Genomic DNA, 16411 nt, shown 5'->3' with positions numbered 1-16411 from the left:
TAGGGATTCTAGTCGTCGTCTCCGCCTGATACTTAAACTTTTGTTTATGAACATGTAGGTATTTTTAAGGTGTATTCTTTCACGAGTATTGAATGAAAGGCAGGAGAAAGTATAGCCAAGAAAAAATACGACAACTATTAAAATGCGACACACATGTAAATTGCAAGTAACGTTTATATTTTTATTCACTTAACAATACTACAATACACAGATATAACTTCAAATCACACACGGTCTTCTAAACCCCATGTATAAAAACTTTTTTGTCTTTTCTTTGAAACACTAGTTCGGTAGCGGTTGTTGGAGAGATGTTCAATTTGACGACTTTGTTTGAAGCGTGTAACTGTTATAGTTCAGAACAAGAAGTTATAACTAACACAAAGTTAGGGGTAGTGGAGCGGTACTTAAGATATTTATCGGTTAATTAAACTATGTAGCAAACATATGATATTCATAAATATAACCGAATGTTATATTAATGAATGTATGAAAAACTAAAGGGCTCAATTATTACTACCAAAACTTTTATTTTAAGAATCTGTACGCGTATTTTGAATGACCCTGAGTCAAATTGGTCCGAAAATACATCAATGGGCAGTGGATTAAAATAGTGGTGGTTCCCGGCAAAAACTGTCTACAAAAACAAAGACGTCAAGAATTACTTGAAGAAGCGGGAAGACTCCGATTTTGATTAAGTATTATTTGTTGTTTTTAAATGTTTACTCAGTTTACTTTGGTTTTATTTTTTAATTTTTTTAATGTATCTTTATCTATTAATGCACTTGCTTGTTTTCTGTTTTATATATACATAAATTGTTTATTTATATGTTTTGGCTTTCTGAATTGCCTTAGTTTTTTGTATTATAATACGTATAGGTATAAGCTGTTAGATTACTTATAATTAATTAAATAAATAAAATGCTCAGATAAAATAATACAAGTAAGATGATTAACATTTAGTATGCGCGTTTGATCATTAATTAAATATATATGAAACTTAGGTTACATAACTCGCGACGATCAAAAGGTAGAATTCGTAGACAAAATCCAATTTCAAGAAACTTTCCAATAAAAATAATCCCCAGTAAATACATGTTGCGCATTTGATTCAAAGCCAATCACAATTATTTATAAACCATTGTTGAGAATTGATGAAAAATGCGAAAAATTCACAGTCTAGCAGCCAAGCGTGGCACATTGCTGTTCAAAGGTGAATATAAACCCTTCTTTATTAAAAGGTTAATATACTCTGCCCTTCAACAAAGTAATATTTTGTAAAATCGTCTGTAAGATACTTTGAACTGTAGGTTCACTAGAATTAAACTGAACTTAATATCTACTTTAATATAAAATGAAATATTATTTTTTTTAGACTTAAATTAAATAATTTCGGCACCTATTAATATTTTCTTGAAAGTAAGTTTATTTGGTAAGGAATGTATATTATATTCTACTTTTGTAAAATTTTCATAAACGTTTTGTTCCGAATTCTTAACAAATTTGGAAGCTTTGTGCAAATTGTAAAGAATGCTCGCTTAGCTTTTATTTTACTTATTCCATTGTTTTACATCTATAATTTTCAACTAGATACAGCATTTGTAACTTAGCAGGAATAATATGTGGAATATAATTTAAAAGATAATTAATTGTCTATACAAAATATGTTTAATTTTTTTGGCTCTAGCACGGTTTGTGCATTAGACAGCGTCAAGTATGGATGTTTCAATTTAATTTGGGTTCTATATTTTAAAAAAAATGACAATCTATGGCCTCTGACAATTTGCCATTACCATTTTGACGTATACGAATAATTAACGGAGATTCTATATATTTGTAAAATGAAGATTGCTATATAAATGTTTTTCGTGAATTTAACAATGAAAATACAGGTCTAATTTCTGGCTCAGAGTAATTCTATAGCTCGGAGGAAATTGAATCGCTTTGACACCTTGAGTTATTTGAATCGGGTTTCGTGTAAAATGTTTTTGACTTGTCGAAACACAACATTTATTTAAATTTTAACACTTTTTAATCATTGTAACTTTTGAATAATTTTCGCGAACCACGAATTTCGTTTCGCCTTAATATAATTTTTTTATATAGCTATATAATAAATAAGTGTTTTTTAGGTTTTCCTGTGCAATATTTACCACCATTAATGAGGTATTTTTATTTATTTCTCAGAGTTTAAGGAATAAATAATAAAATACTCGAATTGGTCTATTTTGCCTTCATATTTTCCGTATTTGAGTTTTACGCTTAACAACATATTTTGCGATGCATATTTTTCGTCATAGATTTTCTCCTAGCCTTATGTAAAAATGTTAGATGGCAAATTTCCACTATCGTTACATAGACTCTGTGACTTTTTTGAAACTTTATTCACCAACATGTGTCAAATGTCTCTTTTACGAGATTCAAATTAGTTAATACTTGGTCATGACACTATTTTTAGATACAGAAGGTGTTTTTGTAGCCATCTCGCACTATCCGCCATAATGTAAAAAAATATCAATAAATTTCCTATTATTACGGCATCATATTAATGCTTCTATTATGTGACATAATGAAATTTTTAATTTTAATAAATTAAGACATTTGCATGCCTTTTATATGTGGCGGATTTTTATAATTAATGTATCTAATTGTACCACTATCTTAGTAAATAAACGATTTTCATTTTTCATCTTATTACTGATTTGATTAAACTCATATTTTTTCACTCTTAGATGAAAAGGGACTTAGAAAAATTCACTTTTACGCTTAGGGTAAAATTTATAAACGAACTATGACTCCCTACATGTTAAGCCTTTTTCATTATGGTTAGCCTGCTAAAATGTTTTTTCTAACATGAAGAACAGAGGATTGGAATCTCACCTGCCAGAAGGATTCCAGGTTATTTCCCCTCATCATTCATTCCTCAGGCCGTAAAACCGTTTTCGAAAGTTAAACAAGTGCCGTCAACATCACCTGCTCCTGAATATTGGACCATCCTTAAAAAATACATATTTATGCAAATCGCGGGATTATGCAGATGAATCCCAAACTCTAAATACGGATAAATGTTTAAGCTCCAGTTATATAACCCAACATTAGTAAAGTTACAAATATTTTAGTTACTAATTGGAAGCGTAGACATAATGTAAATAATCAACACACTAGAAGATAATATTGAGCTCAATAGTTTTAACCAAACTTATAAATTGTAATTTAAATCTCTCGTTTCCGATAACGTCGATAAGTGACATTTAGATTTATGAACCCGTAGATAAGCCAAGTTAGTTTTTGTTAGCGTCCAACCCGTCTACCCCTTTTGTGTTAGTTATAGACTCATATTTTAAAGCATTAAAATCAGTTGTTACCCAGTTTCAAACAAAGCGTTTTATTTAAACATCTCCATACAGAACCACCTACGAACTTAATTCTCGACATGGCTTTTTATGGACTGTTAAAGTTTTGAAAAACTTATTTTGATCAAATCTTTATTTTGATAGATATTTAAATATAGTATAGTTTTATTTATTAACACTTTTGCATAAAAAATAAAATTATTAAAAATAAACCTAAAAACTTGGCGCTACTGAACGAACTATTCCTTGCAACCCTCATAAAAGAAAGCAGTAAAAAATATATTCTATAATACAAACTTAAATAATCGTAAGAAAAATACGAAATATACAGATCTTAATTATTATTAAATAAAAATGTGAACCGGAATAATACAAAAAACATAACAATTATAACGTATGCAACGGGCGGCCTTGTCGCTAACAAGCGATCTCTTTATAATTTCTGTCTCTCTTGATAAATACTAAATTAGCAACGAAATTACAAGCAACATTTACAAAATATATAATTACCAAACTTGATCTAAATAATAAAAAATACAAAAGCTAATCTATTTATTTATCTCTAGCCTCGGATTTGATATTCAAACAAACAATTTTTTAAATACAGTTTTGTAATTACTAAATATTTAATTCTAACGCGCCTATATACAGTATTTAAAATATTCATAACCTCCATCTTACCAACAATAATTAAAAAGAAAATAAAACCAAACTTCAAAAAGTTTGGTCACTGTCGCAGTAACACTGGCAACATTTCTTCGTTGCATTCCTATACTTATTCTTTGAGGATTGCACTAGCACTGGAGTCACCGGTACTACATAGCAGGCAGTCACTTAAATCTTTAATAAACGTTTGTGCACTTGAATCCCACGGCCCAAGAGTTATATACCATTTGTTTTATTCAACGTATTAGTTTTATAAAATCATAATTTAAGTTCAGCTAATCTGTAAAACGACATTCATAAACTTGACTGCTAGACTACGGCTTAGACGAAATGAATGTCGCTGAGTTAGCCAGTATTATGTATAAACAAGTCCTCTTCCATGTCTATCTCTTAGTCTGTTTGTGATAAACTCAAACGTTGCACGGATTTTATTGCGATTTTCGCCAATATCTAGACTTCATGAGAAAAGTTTACGTATTTCATTTTTCGAATATACCTACGATTGCTCATGTAAAGGCAGGGCGGGTCGCTACTGTATTAGTGTAAGTCAGAGTGTCAGAGTAAAACTACAAAAGGTTGATCTAATATAAAAAATCCTAATATTTAAAATTGCTGGTATTGCTAATAATTTCGGTAGTAAGTTAATTCCTTCGTCACAGAGAATCAAATTAATTATTTAAATATTATTGGCGGGAGGTGGTTTAAATGACGTCACAGCTCTCCTAATGACGTCACATCTCTCTCATTTATTAAGACCAGAGAGCTCGGCTACTAATTAACACAAACATCGCAAGAAACTAAAAGAAATAGCTTTTTATTAAGTACTTGTATTAACGAGATTATATCTGAAAATGAATTTAAAATCATTTTTATAATAAGCAATAATGAATATTTTAAGAAGTTATATTAAGAAGACTTTTAAATAAGAGTATCAATATTGACACTCATAACGTTGACGTACTGTCAAAAATGTCAAAATTCATGCACAATGACAGCTTTTGAGGTGTGCTTTACTCACATTTAAGAATGAAAATGAAGAAATGAGAACATAAGGAAATACTAAGCGGGCGGGAAAATTTAAACGCTAATTAACATTATCATTAAATAATAAGATAGAGGTTATTAATTTAAGACGTAATTCACAAATTTTTGAGGTGCAAATTGTATTATCTTAATATATATATTTCTTGTGTGCGTGTGTATGTGACTGAACTCCTCCTAAACGACTGGACCGATTTAGACGAAATTTTTTGTGTGTGTTCAAGGGGATCTGGGAATGGTTTAGATTCACAATTTTGTCCGCTGGACAATGTTTTTTTAATTAATTTTCAATTTATTAGTTGTTGTTGATTTTGGAATGTTTTACATTGGATCCGACAGACGGCGCTACCATCGCAGTGTCAAATTTTAAATAATATTCGAATTTTAATTTTAGTCTGTCCCGAAATTTAAAAAAAGTTTTGTTATCATTGTGTTATATCGTGTGTGACCATGTGCTGGATCGTTAGATATTGTCATAACATTTGAATAATAATTTTCATCAAAATGGCTTATTAAAAATTTAAATTTTGAAATTAAAGACGTGTAGACAGGACAACGTCTGTCGGATCCGCTAGTAATATGTAATATACTTATTTATGACATTAGAGTTGTTAACCAATTTTTAACAAGAATTGTAAAAAAAAAACACAATTTCTATGGATTGGTATACGACGTTAACATTTATATCAAATCAAAATCCTCGAGGAAAAGTAGTCGTATTAAAATTAAAGTAAGTATTTTAATAAGCTTTGAATTACCATGTGCTGGTGTTTAAAATCAGATTGACGTCTTTATACGTCTCGTCAATCTTAATTGCCCTATTATACCACCCCTGACCTTGCGGGATTATGACGCGGCAAGACAGATAATGCAGCTTTTACAAATCAAGTCAAGGTGAACTAATTAAATTAAACCAAGTCAACCAGTCCATAAATTGGCGATCGGTGTTCATCGGCGCCATGGCTTAGTTGGTTAAAGCGCCTGTCTAGTAAACAGGAGATCCCGAGTTCGAATCTCGGTGGTGCCTAGTTTTTTTATATTTTTTTCGACATTTTTTTTTGTGATCAAAATGTGTTTAGATATTAAAGTTAAAGCTTGAGTATGACTAAAAATAGCGTGACAAATTTTTAACTTGAAGAATTCTTTATTAGTTTTGTTAATTAATCATTCATAATATATTCATCAATGTAAATAAGAGCACAGGTGAAAATCATAAGTATCTCCGGTATAATATATTAAATAAATACTAAATGCGAAACGTCAAATAACAATGAATATGAAATGACGTTTGGAAATTAGCATAATTGATAATTTTTGTCTATGCTCCTAGCGCTAGTTCATTTCGTATTGATCTATTATGCAGTTAAATATTTATAGAAATATTAAAATAACAGCTGTTAGCATTCATATCAAGTGTATGCAAAGAGTTTGTATTCCTTTGCAATTAAATAAAATACCTAATGCGATTACGTAATTGATGATATATTTTTTTATTAAACTTTACTTTTTTATAATTCTTTAGAACGTACAATTAAGATGCACCTGATCAAACGCGGCGGGAATTTAAATCATATGGGACGCTTAAGGCAACTTACCTTATCATTCAATAATTTTTTATCCAAGTAATACAATAAAACTAAAAACGTAATCTTTAGTGGACTAGTTTTTAGTTACCATGGTTACCATATTTTATTTAAAATTAATATTTTTTTTAATCGACATTTCCCTTCGTGATTTATATAATTGGCTATTAGTGCTTGTCACATTAAAGCATGTATTTATTGCTTTATGTTCCACTGTATCAAATGTGCCGAGAACATCATTACAAGGTTTTGTAAAAAAACATTTTTATATGAAAATTACTTTGTAGGTTACAAAACTATTTTATAAGTAATATTATTATACTCATCACCTATGATGATTTATATGTCAGAATGATAATCTGTGGAGTGGAGATTTTTTAAAATCAGTAATTAGAATCTGAACTAGGCTCTTTAAATAAAATACTTCTGTAGCTTCTTGTATTTCCTATTCTAATCTATACAACCGTATCATATAATAAAGTGTTTTTTTCACTGAATTTTAATAATCGTGAAGTATACAACTATTGTATTAGATAATTATACGTGGCATATATTAGATATTATTTTGTGAGATATAATATCTCTTCAATTGAAACTAATATACAAGATAAATACGCGTTGGTATAGGAAGCAGTACAAAAATAAAACAACTTGTAATATGTATATACAAAAAAGCTAAAATGGAAATGTGCCGGTTACATTGGCCACATTTGTGATGGTAGATGGGTCAAAAAGACCCTTTATTGGAATGGCTTAGTGGAAAGAATAAAAAAGAAGATGCCCACTAAAAACTTGGGAAGATGAAATTAAAAGGATAGCGGTAAATATTGGAAAATTGTTGAATGGAATAGAGACAAGTGGAAGAATTTGGAGGAGGCCTTCACTCCGTCGGAGGTCGAGTACTAGTGAAAACATAAATGACTTGGACTTAGTGTAACTTTAGTGTTTATCGAATAAAGGCTATTTTTATTATTTATTTATATTAAATATAATAACCAAAAGTGGTGTTATTTTATATATTATTTATGGCTGGAACGTAACCGGATTATTTATTTAAAGTATTTATTTCCTGCACCTTATATAAATCGTTTTGTTATAAATATTCTTACAGTAATAATAAAACGACATATTCCTTTATTTTTATTTAATTAATTCGACGTGGAACAAAATTATGTTAACAGTGAAGAGGAATTATTACATCTCCCAAGGTAAAGGTGTTTTAATTATGCAAATGAGTTAATATGCAAATGGCTGAAGCGTTAATAATAATGTCAGCTAATTTATGATAGTGCACAATTTTAGCTTAATTTATTTGATAAGGTAAATGTTTCAGCAATTATTTTGTTTACACAGATACACAATCAGTTAATTTATTGTTTTTTTACTTATTTTCCCGCACTATTGATAATTACAGTATGCTTGTAAGTTTGTGAAACCACTGAAGTATTTCCGAACCAATTCGACTTAGGGTCTGTCAAGAAAAGAGCGTACCATTTCTTAAAAGTCAACGCACTCGCGAGCCCTCTGGCATTGAGAGTGTCCATGGGCGGCGGTATCACTTAACACCAAGTGAGCCTCCTGCCCGTTGCCCCCCCAAAAAAAAGTTCAAGATATATCATTAGTTATAGAGGCTATAAAGAAGCCTATACCACCAATCCACAAAATTCTAGAGGCTTCTTTATAAATACCACCAATCCACAAACTTATAAATGTTACTTCGTGATAATATTTGAATTAATATGTATATCTAACATAAGACTTAAAGACAATTTTTTTAGCTTAAACGCATCGATTTTCCATACATCCAACACACACATGTTATACACGAATTGAACTGATGCATATTAATGTTTATTTATTGTCTAACTAAACAAATAGGTTCGAAATAGGTTCGACATAACTTCGATACAAACAAAAGAAGAAATAAAATTTAAATTTATAGTATCCTAGAACAGTTTCATAACGATAGACAAGTAGACAATACGATATCAATAGAAGGCGACATAAATACTTATTATTACACAAAAAGTTTAGTTTTGTTGCAAACTATATACTATACCATTATGTAACTATTTCAATTTTGATATTATTCTCGCTGTCTTCATTTTTAGTTTATTACGCAACACTCGTAATATCGCGTCGACTCAACTGTGAGAATGGTGGGAAAAAAGGAATAGCATCATACACCAATACACTGTATATTATTATTTATATCTTTCAGACTATTCATTATTTGTTTGTGTATTCATAAATCTTTATTAATAAATCAAAGAGGTTCAAACGTACTAAAAAAAGATTAGGGTTTCAAAATTATTTATTACATTTGATTATTAATGGATACATTACTTTTACAGAGTACATTATGTTTACAAAAAGTAGTCTACGGCGGGAATGACAATAGCGCGCAGTTTACTTTTTGTAAATATAATATATTTTATTCATCTATATTAATTATTAAAATCCTAATTTTTTTCGTTCCTTTTATATGCACGAAGCCCGACTGCTACTCTATGTATAAAGTAACTCAATTTCAAAGCTAAGATATATTTTAAAAACAAATTCAAACAAATTTATGAAATCATACCATAAAGCTAGCTGCTGTCGGTTTCATCCAGAAGCAATATCATCTGAACTTTAAAAATTCACCCGATGTATCTGGTAAGGTGCAAGTGGAAGACTTCTGGCATCTTTGCAGATTCTCGGGAATTTTCTATTATAATTTTTCTAATTTTATAATCATTTAAAAGATCTATGAATCCTCTTGACTTTCATATGTTTTCATAGATGGCTTATTATTATAGGGTCATGCTGCTGATGTCGAATCTATTTTCATTCTGCAGAGAGCTATTCGTGCAATCTATAATTTAAAATGTAGGGAATCTCTGAGAGATAAATTTAAGGAAATTAATATATTTATGAAAATATTATGTATGTATACAAAAATAGTAATAAGTATACTAGAATAGAACATACTCACAAACATACTCGGAACAAACGCAGGCTGCAAATTCCCAATACTAGACTGTCTAAAGTTAGTAATTCTTTTTTGGGAAAAGGGATACATACTCTTCTTTAACAAAATCCCAGAGGCTCTTCTATCTCTGCCTTTTATTAAATTTAAGAAATGTATTAAAGAAAAGCTGTGTAAAAAGGCTTACTATAAAGTTAGTAATTACCTAGTTGATAAAAGGGCCTAGGACTAGTGCGGGGCAGGCTACTTCTAATTAATTTGCTATATTTGTTTTAAATATTGTAGAATTGTTGAATGATTTGCTTTTTTTTTAAAACAGTACCGAGAGTTTTTTATGCCGGCTTTTTCTCTCGGCCAACATCCTCTGTCTTCTTTGCCGATGAGTAGGGATGCCAACAGGCTCGAATTTAATGACGTGAAATAAGTGATACCATGATGATCTTATCTTCCAAAATAAACGTATTTCTTTATTAATTTTAGATGCTAATATATAAGTATTTGATTGATAGTACTTAATTTTAAGGGATTTTACGCTTCTTTACGCTCATACAATAGAATAAACCTAATACATAGATAATGTAACGAAGAAACATAAACATGAGTGGCGGCAAAGGTGAAAAGCTCAATTCTATTACATATTTTACTACTCATTATATTTGAATCCGCGTTTCGCCTCTACCATGTACCTAGCGCAGTGGAATGGGAATATTGAAGCAATGCAGTTGCATCGGGTTGCATACATTAAACATACTTCATACGAATGACATGCTATACCAATGTGTGTTATGACAAGGTTATGAGATTACATTGTAGTTAAATATCCCAAAGTAGTAGGCAATTGGTTACCAGTTTGAATATTAATTAGTTTCTTATTTTAGTTCTGTATTGTATTCCTTACCTCATCTTTATTTTCATTTAAAAAAAAATTGTGTAGTAATAAAAAAAAGTGTATTAAGTAGGTTTTATAGCCACTAAACATTATCCTTTTCTAATTTTCATTGTACCTTACTGATCAATTAACGTTATACAACTGGTACACCGGGTACCAGCGTCCCGTCATTGCTATTTGGTAGATCTCCATCAAGTCAATGAGCTATTAAGTGGGAGAAGGACTCATTCTCCCACTACAGTAGAGTTAAACTTTAGTGTACTTTTTACGTGTTTTTGTTAAAAAAAAAATATCGTCGATAGTATATGTACTAGAAGAAATATTTAAACTGGTTGCATTCTTCTTTTGTTATATTAACATAGTCGGTTTTGTCAGAAAACCATTGAAAGTATGACACACAGAGCAAGTAAATGTTTACGATATCCGACAAAAAGTAAACAATAAGAATTTGAATGGCTCTTTGACTACCCAGTTGTCGATGCATTAAATAATACCGTCAAAGTTGTATGAAAAAAAAAATGGTGTGGCAATGACTTATAATCCGGTAAAAAATCTTATATAAGCGTTGTTGAAGGTTTGAATTCTAATGGCTTCGAATGTTGCAAAAGTTTGATAAAGTTGTTGTGTACCTTACGTTGTCCCGCGAGAACAATATACTACACTAGGAAGGAATAAAACTAAGTCACTTAGAACTTTTGAAGCGTTGTCGAACTTAACGATTTACTGAGATTTCTTCTTAAAAAATATTTTGGGAAAATATGTTATTCTTGTTTAAAAATATTTAATCAATATTCTCTGTAACAACTATCATTACTTTATTACTATCAGTATTACTCGTAGTTGAGAGCTAGAAGTTATATTTTTTAATTGTTATAATTTGTTATTCGTACGATGTATCGAGTTACGACCACGTTTAGTTCCTAATTCTAAGGGAGCGCTGCTCACGTTTTCCATGCAATAAACTATGTTTTTTTATAGAACAGGGGCAAACGGGCAGGTGGCTCACCTGATGTTAAGTAATACCGTCGCCCATGGACATTCTCAATGCCAGAGGGCTCGCGAGTGCGTTGTCGGCCTTTTAAGAATTGGTACGCCCTTTTATTGAAGGACCCTAAGTCGAATTAGTTCGGAAATACTTGAGTGGGCAGCTGGTTCTACAAAGTTACAAGATATATTTAAAATTCGAATATGATTCAATCGCAAATGCGATATTTATTTCGTATAAAAATAGTAACCATGGTAACAGACATAGTCTTATTCTTCTTAGTCGACATTTTATAATAAAAGTTCGTCTTTAGATTGAAACCCATGAATCTATGAAAAGTAATCAAGTTTGGGCACTTAGAAAAGCAATAAAAGCACCTGTGTTGCCCCCGAGCGCCTCTCACACGGTTTATAGCGCAAAGGTTTTGTTACATCCTCCTATTTCCACAACTTACTTTTTATTCGAGCTTTTTATTGACGGTCTCATTTCTTGTGAACGTTTTCCGTGAGTTTATGGTTTCGTAAATTTTGTTTCTATATATAAATAGTATAGTGCTACTACTTATGACAAGAGTTAATTGTGTGACTAAAAGGTAAGGCTTGGCACAATTTATTTGTTACAATTTAATTCATTAAATAAATGGTCATTGTCATATCTATATATCTTCTGCACATTAAACATCATTATTGTATTGTGTTATGCCGTTTATAACTAATATAGATAATAATAATCTTTATTTATTTTCTCACATAACTTCATATATGATAAGTTACTATTTATTAATGTATGTAAATAATTGTCATTCTTCTTTTGAGGGATAATAATTGTTTATGTGAGACTGATGCCTGCTAAAGGTTACAGCACCTGTGTTACAGGTCATCAGGCTATACATATAGATATTGTACAGACATTAGTGTTTTTTTATTGTATGGAATCTCACTGTTGGTCTTAAGGGCCTCAAATCAGGCAAATCGGGCGAGAGTAGCTCGGCCTGAATCAATGTTAGCCCGCGGCTTGCGCTCTACACATGCAAAACGTAATCAGTTGATGAATAAATACTAGAAATCAGACACACAAATAAGTACAAAATTCATTAAAATTTTCTACGATTTATGCGATTTGCATGAATAAATATATAGTTTACAAAAACCTTAATAATGAATTTACGGTACACATGAAATTTTAATCTTCATTTTCTTGTCTCGTAACTACGCTGGTATGAAAAACAAATGAAAATTTGTCTCGAGGAATAAACTTTTATGAACTTGACTCGGAAACTTCCAAGGGAACAGTCATAAGATTTGAATGGAAAATGCAAGTGGCTGTATTAAGTTTTCATGTCACAAACAAGTGCTGTCTCCTGTATTTCTTTTTATATATTAGATTATTTTGTGCTTGTGCTGTGATGTATGCTTAGCCAAATGGCGATGTACCCTAAGCTGAGTGATAAGCGAGACATGCGGTGAACCGATTTATTTTAAAATGATATGCGTGTTTTGTTTTCATTTCAAACGCGCGATAAAGCGCGTTTTCGTTTTCGTAGACAATGATAAAAACCCTAAAAGTTTTTCTACCTGCACAAGTATATATAAGCGAACTTTAGCCATAAATCGTACTTTCCAATGATAATGATATGAATAAGGATTATTTTTGTTTAACATCCTATTCTAGGATAAATTGTAAACGAAAACAGTACGAAATAATTGGACATTGCGACTGCATACAAATTTCAAATTCGTTAAGTTGCAAGAATTCAATACGTCAAATGACGTACAATTTAACGATCATGAACAAAATAAGTTGTGAATACTGTAACGACTGGTACTTAGAAATATTTTTCATTAGGTTTGATACTTAGTTTTATAATTACAATAGTCTATATTAACATATTATAAAATATACTATCATCATATATTAACACATTAAGTGCTCTTTTCTCGAATACGAGTGGAGCGGGGTCATCGTAGCGGCGCCCACTCGGATCCGTGCTAGCATCCCGTTTATTTTTTTAAACCATTGCCACCCCTAGCTCTCGGATTCGAGTATTCGGTACCTAATACAGCACGCCGACGTCTCAGATCCGAAAAATGTTTTTTTAATATGATATAATTAAATTTATAAATAGAAATTTTAATATATATCTTTTTAAAATTTCATATTTACTTAATCAAAATTCGCCATAAAAATTTTGCTTATTACTTTGTATCCATTGTTTAAGCATTCAATGTGTTAATAAAAATAGTAGCTGTTATAATCTATGGAGAAGGGATGGTATACAGTGCCTCCACCCTAAAGTAAAAATCCTTTTGGTTAGTCTTACCGCTGACTGCCTGGCCCGAACACACCAGTGGTTGCGGTTGAGAACACTAATTTGCGCGCGATTTTAGATATGAGGTCACCGCAATAGTCATAGCCACAGATTACGTTACAATGCGTAAAGTTATACATACTCTCATATGTTGTTCCTAATATCAAAAATAACTAAATTTTCTCTCTTTACTTATCACCTAGCATTGTTGTATTAAAATATGTTTGAAATATCGATTAAGATTTCATTTGAAAATATAATCGGAATAAAATCAATTTACACTCCTACTAGCTGAACACTCTGACATCATAAACCTCATATTGAAAGATATAAAATTTCATTTCACCATTTCAATCGGCTCTCGGATCGACACAAGCTTCCATATGTCAGACAATACATCCAATTGCCAGCCCTAGAAGCCTTTTGAACCACTTCAACAGACATTGTGTTCTATTTATGATTTTTAGCTTTGAAATTGAACTTTTTTTCATCTAGATAATATAATTAGAAAAGTATTATTACAATATGATTTGATACTTCTAGGCCTGCCCAGCCTTCAATTAAACTATTACTACATCTTAATCATAATTGATTGGCTTAGCGATTGTTTTGCCTATTTCCAGATCAGCTGCGCCCTAGTCTTGTTTTAACTCTGACCGACTCAGTTAGATAGCTCGCTGTCCAACGATTATTCAATTTGGTCCGAATAAAGATTTTTACCGTAACAATGCGTATTTAAATTAAGAATTACCATATTGTTATTAAAAGTAGAGCATAGACAATGTTATGCGAGCGAACTTTTTAAATGACTGAGGTTAGAAAAACAAATGAAAACACATCGGTTCGGTCTCAGCCTAGTTTTGAAAGTCATCATAAATGTTAATGCAGATACGTTATTGTTAATTTTAAATAAAGTAGGAGACCAGCTATCTGTGTGTACTTAACCTTTTTTTCAATATTAAGATTATAGGAACATGATTATATATGAACATAAACACTTGTTATATTTGGCTAAAAATTAATAAATGTTTCTTACCGTTACAACCTATTTTTTTGTAAAATAAATGGCAGTAACAAATACCGTATTTCAAATTAGGTTTTAAAAAAAGGCTGAGTTTATTGAAGAAATAGAATCAGAATAAACAGACAGGCTAAATGTGCCTTCTGAACACCCCATGAAAATAAAAAAATAAAATTAGCCTTTATTCGAGTAATTCATTTACATTAAAGATTATTGTCATTACATATAATATGTCATCATTTTTAAATATGTCGTACTTGAACTCCTACAAATACTTCAACTTGTCTCGAATTCTTGCCATTATTTTCCAATCCCTCCCCGCTACCTCTTTTAGTCAATCTTTCCAGGATTCTTGTCTGATGGGCATCCTCTATTTTTTCTTCCAACTATCCAAGAAGAATTTGAATACTAAAAGTTATGATTTATATTGTCTCATATCTCATTGGAGGACAATTCAAACGATGAAACTTATGGAAACTAATTACAAACGTATTGGATTTGACATACCGGAGTTATACTTAACACTGAGCCCCTTTGTAATTAATATTCGTCTAGCCACAAGTGGTGCTTAGTGTAAACTTGATACATTCGTATTGTTAGTTGTAATTAACGTTCTAAGTTGTGATAAAGTTCGTTCATTAATTACTTTAAATTTTATTTATATTTGACAAACTTATGACTCATTCATCTCAATGTGTACCGATTAAACCACGACGGCTTCTCACTATTGAACCTGGCGGTGGTCGGAGACGGAGAAGAGAAATGTGTGACTCCGGATGGTAATTCAAAGTCAAGTCAAAGTCAAAGTCAAATCGTTTATTTGCTAGAATAGTCTTACAATTAGTTACATAAATTTAAAAAAATCCGCCACATATGAATAGGCATGCAAATGTCATCTTATATTTTATTTATTTATTTATTGAATAACAAGACTAGTTATTAAATCTTACATTTAGAAAAATGACAGCGCAGAGTTAGTTAGACACCAATATTTGTAATAATTCTTATATAAAAAATACAACGATTTAAACGTTAGGCTTCTTTTTCTTGTATTTAATAACATCAGAAGTGATGTTCCCCGCGTTAATTTCTGAAAACTTTCTTATTACAACCAACAATTATGTGCTCGTCAACACAGGGGTTTTGTAATGCCGCCAACTAAATCAATTTATGTAGAAAGTAGATATTCGATATATTTACTAAAGAAAGTTGGTAATGTTTGTGTAAAGTGCTTTACCAATTTCTGAAGAGATTTTTGAATATAATCACCGGTTAGACCTAAAAATTGGTGGTTAGGAAATTCCATACTAGCTATAAATCACTATAGTAAAATAATAGTATATAAATTAATAATGGTAACTTAGAATAATTTATAAATTAATAAAATGTGTTTTTTTTTCTTCCTCTAAGTACCCTACAGCTTTAATGAAATGGGAAGACATTGAGTACAATTTTTTTTATAGAACAGGGGGCTCGCGAGTATATATAAATTGTAATATAAGTAAAAACATAATAGATACTCACACAGAAGTCGATTTCTGGACCGATTCCCAAAATATAACATTTAATATTACATAAGATCAGTATTAGCGTCTTC

At 30.7% G+C, this 16411-nt stretch overlaps 1 non-coding gene across 1 annotated transcript; it reads left to right on the top strand.

The window, feature by feature from the left end:
* The first annotated feature begins 6010 nt into the window (after positions 1-6010).
* Trnat-agu lies at positions 6011-6084 on the top strand. The gene has a single exon. It is a non-coding gene; the product is annotated as a tRNA-Thr (tRNA).
* Positions 6085-16411: the final 10327 nt, after the last annotated feature.

The sequence above is a fragment of the Pieris rapae genome, chromosome 17 (assembly GCF_905147795.1).
Source record: "Pieris rapae chromosome 17, ilPieRapa1.1, whole genome shotgun sequence".
Lineage (NCBI taxonomy): Eukaryota > Metazoa > Arthropoda > Insecta > Lepidoptera > Pieridae > Pieris > Pieris rapae.
Note: the sequence above shows the minus strand (reverse complement) of the source record. Positions and strands in the feature narration are given on the sequence as shown.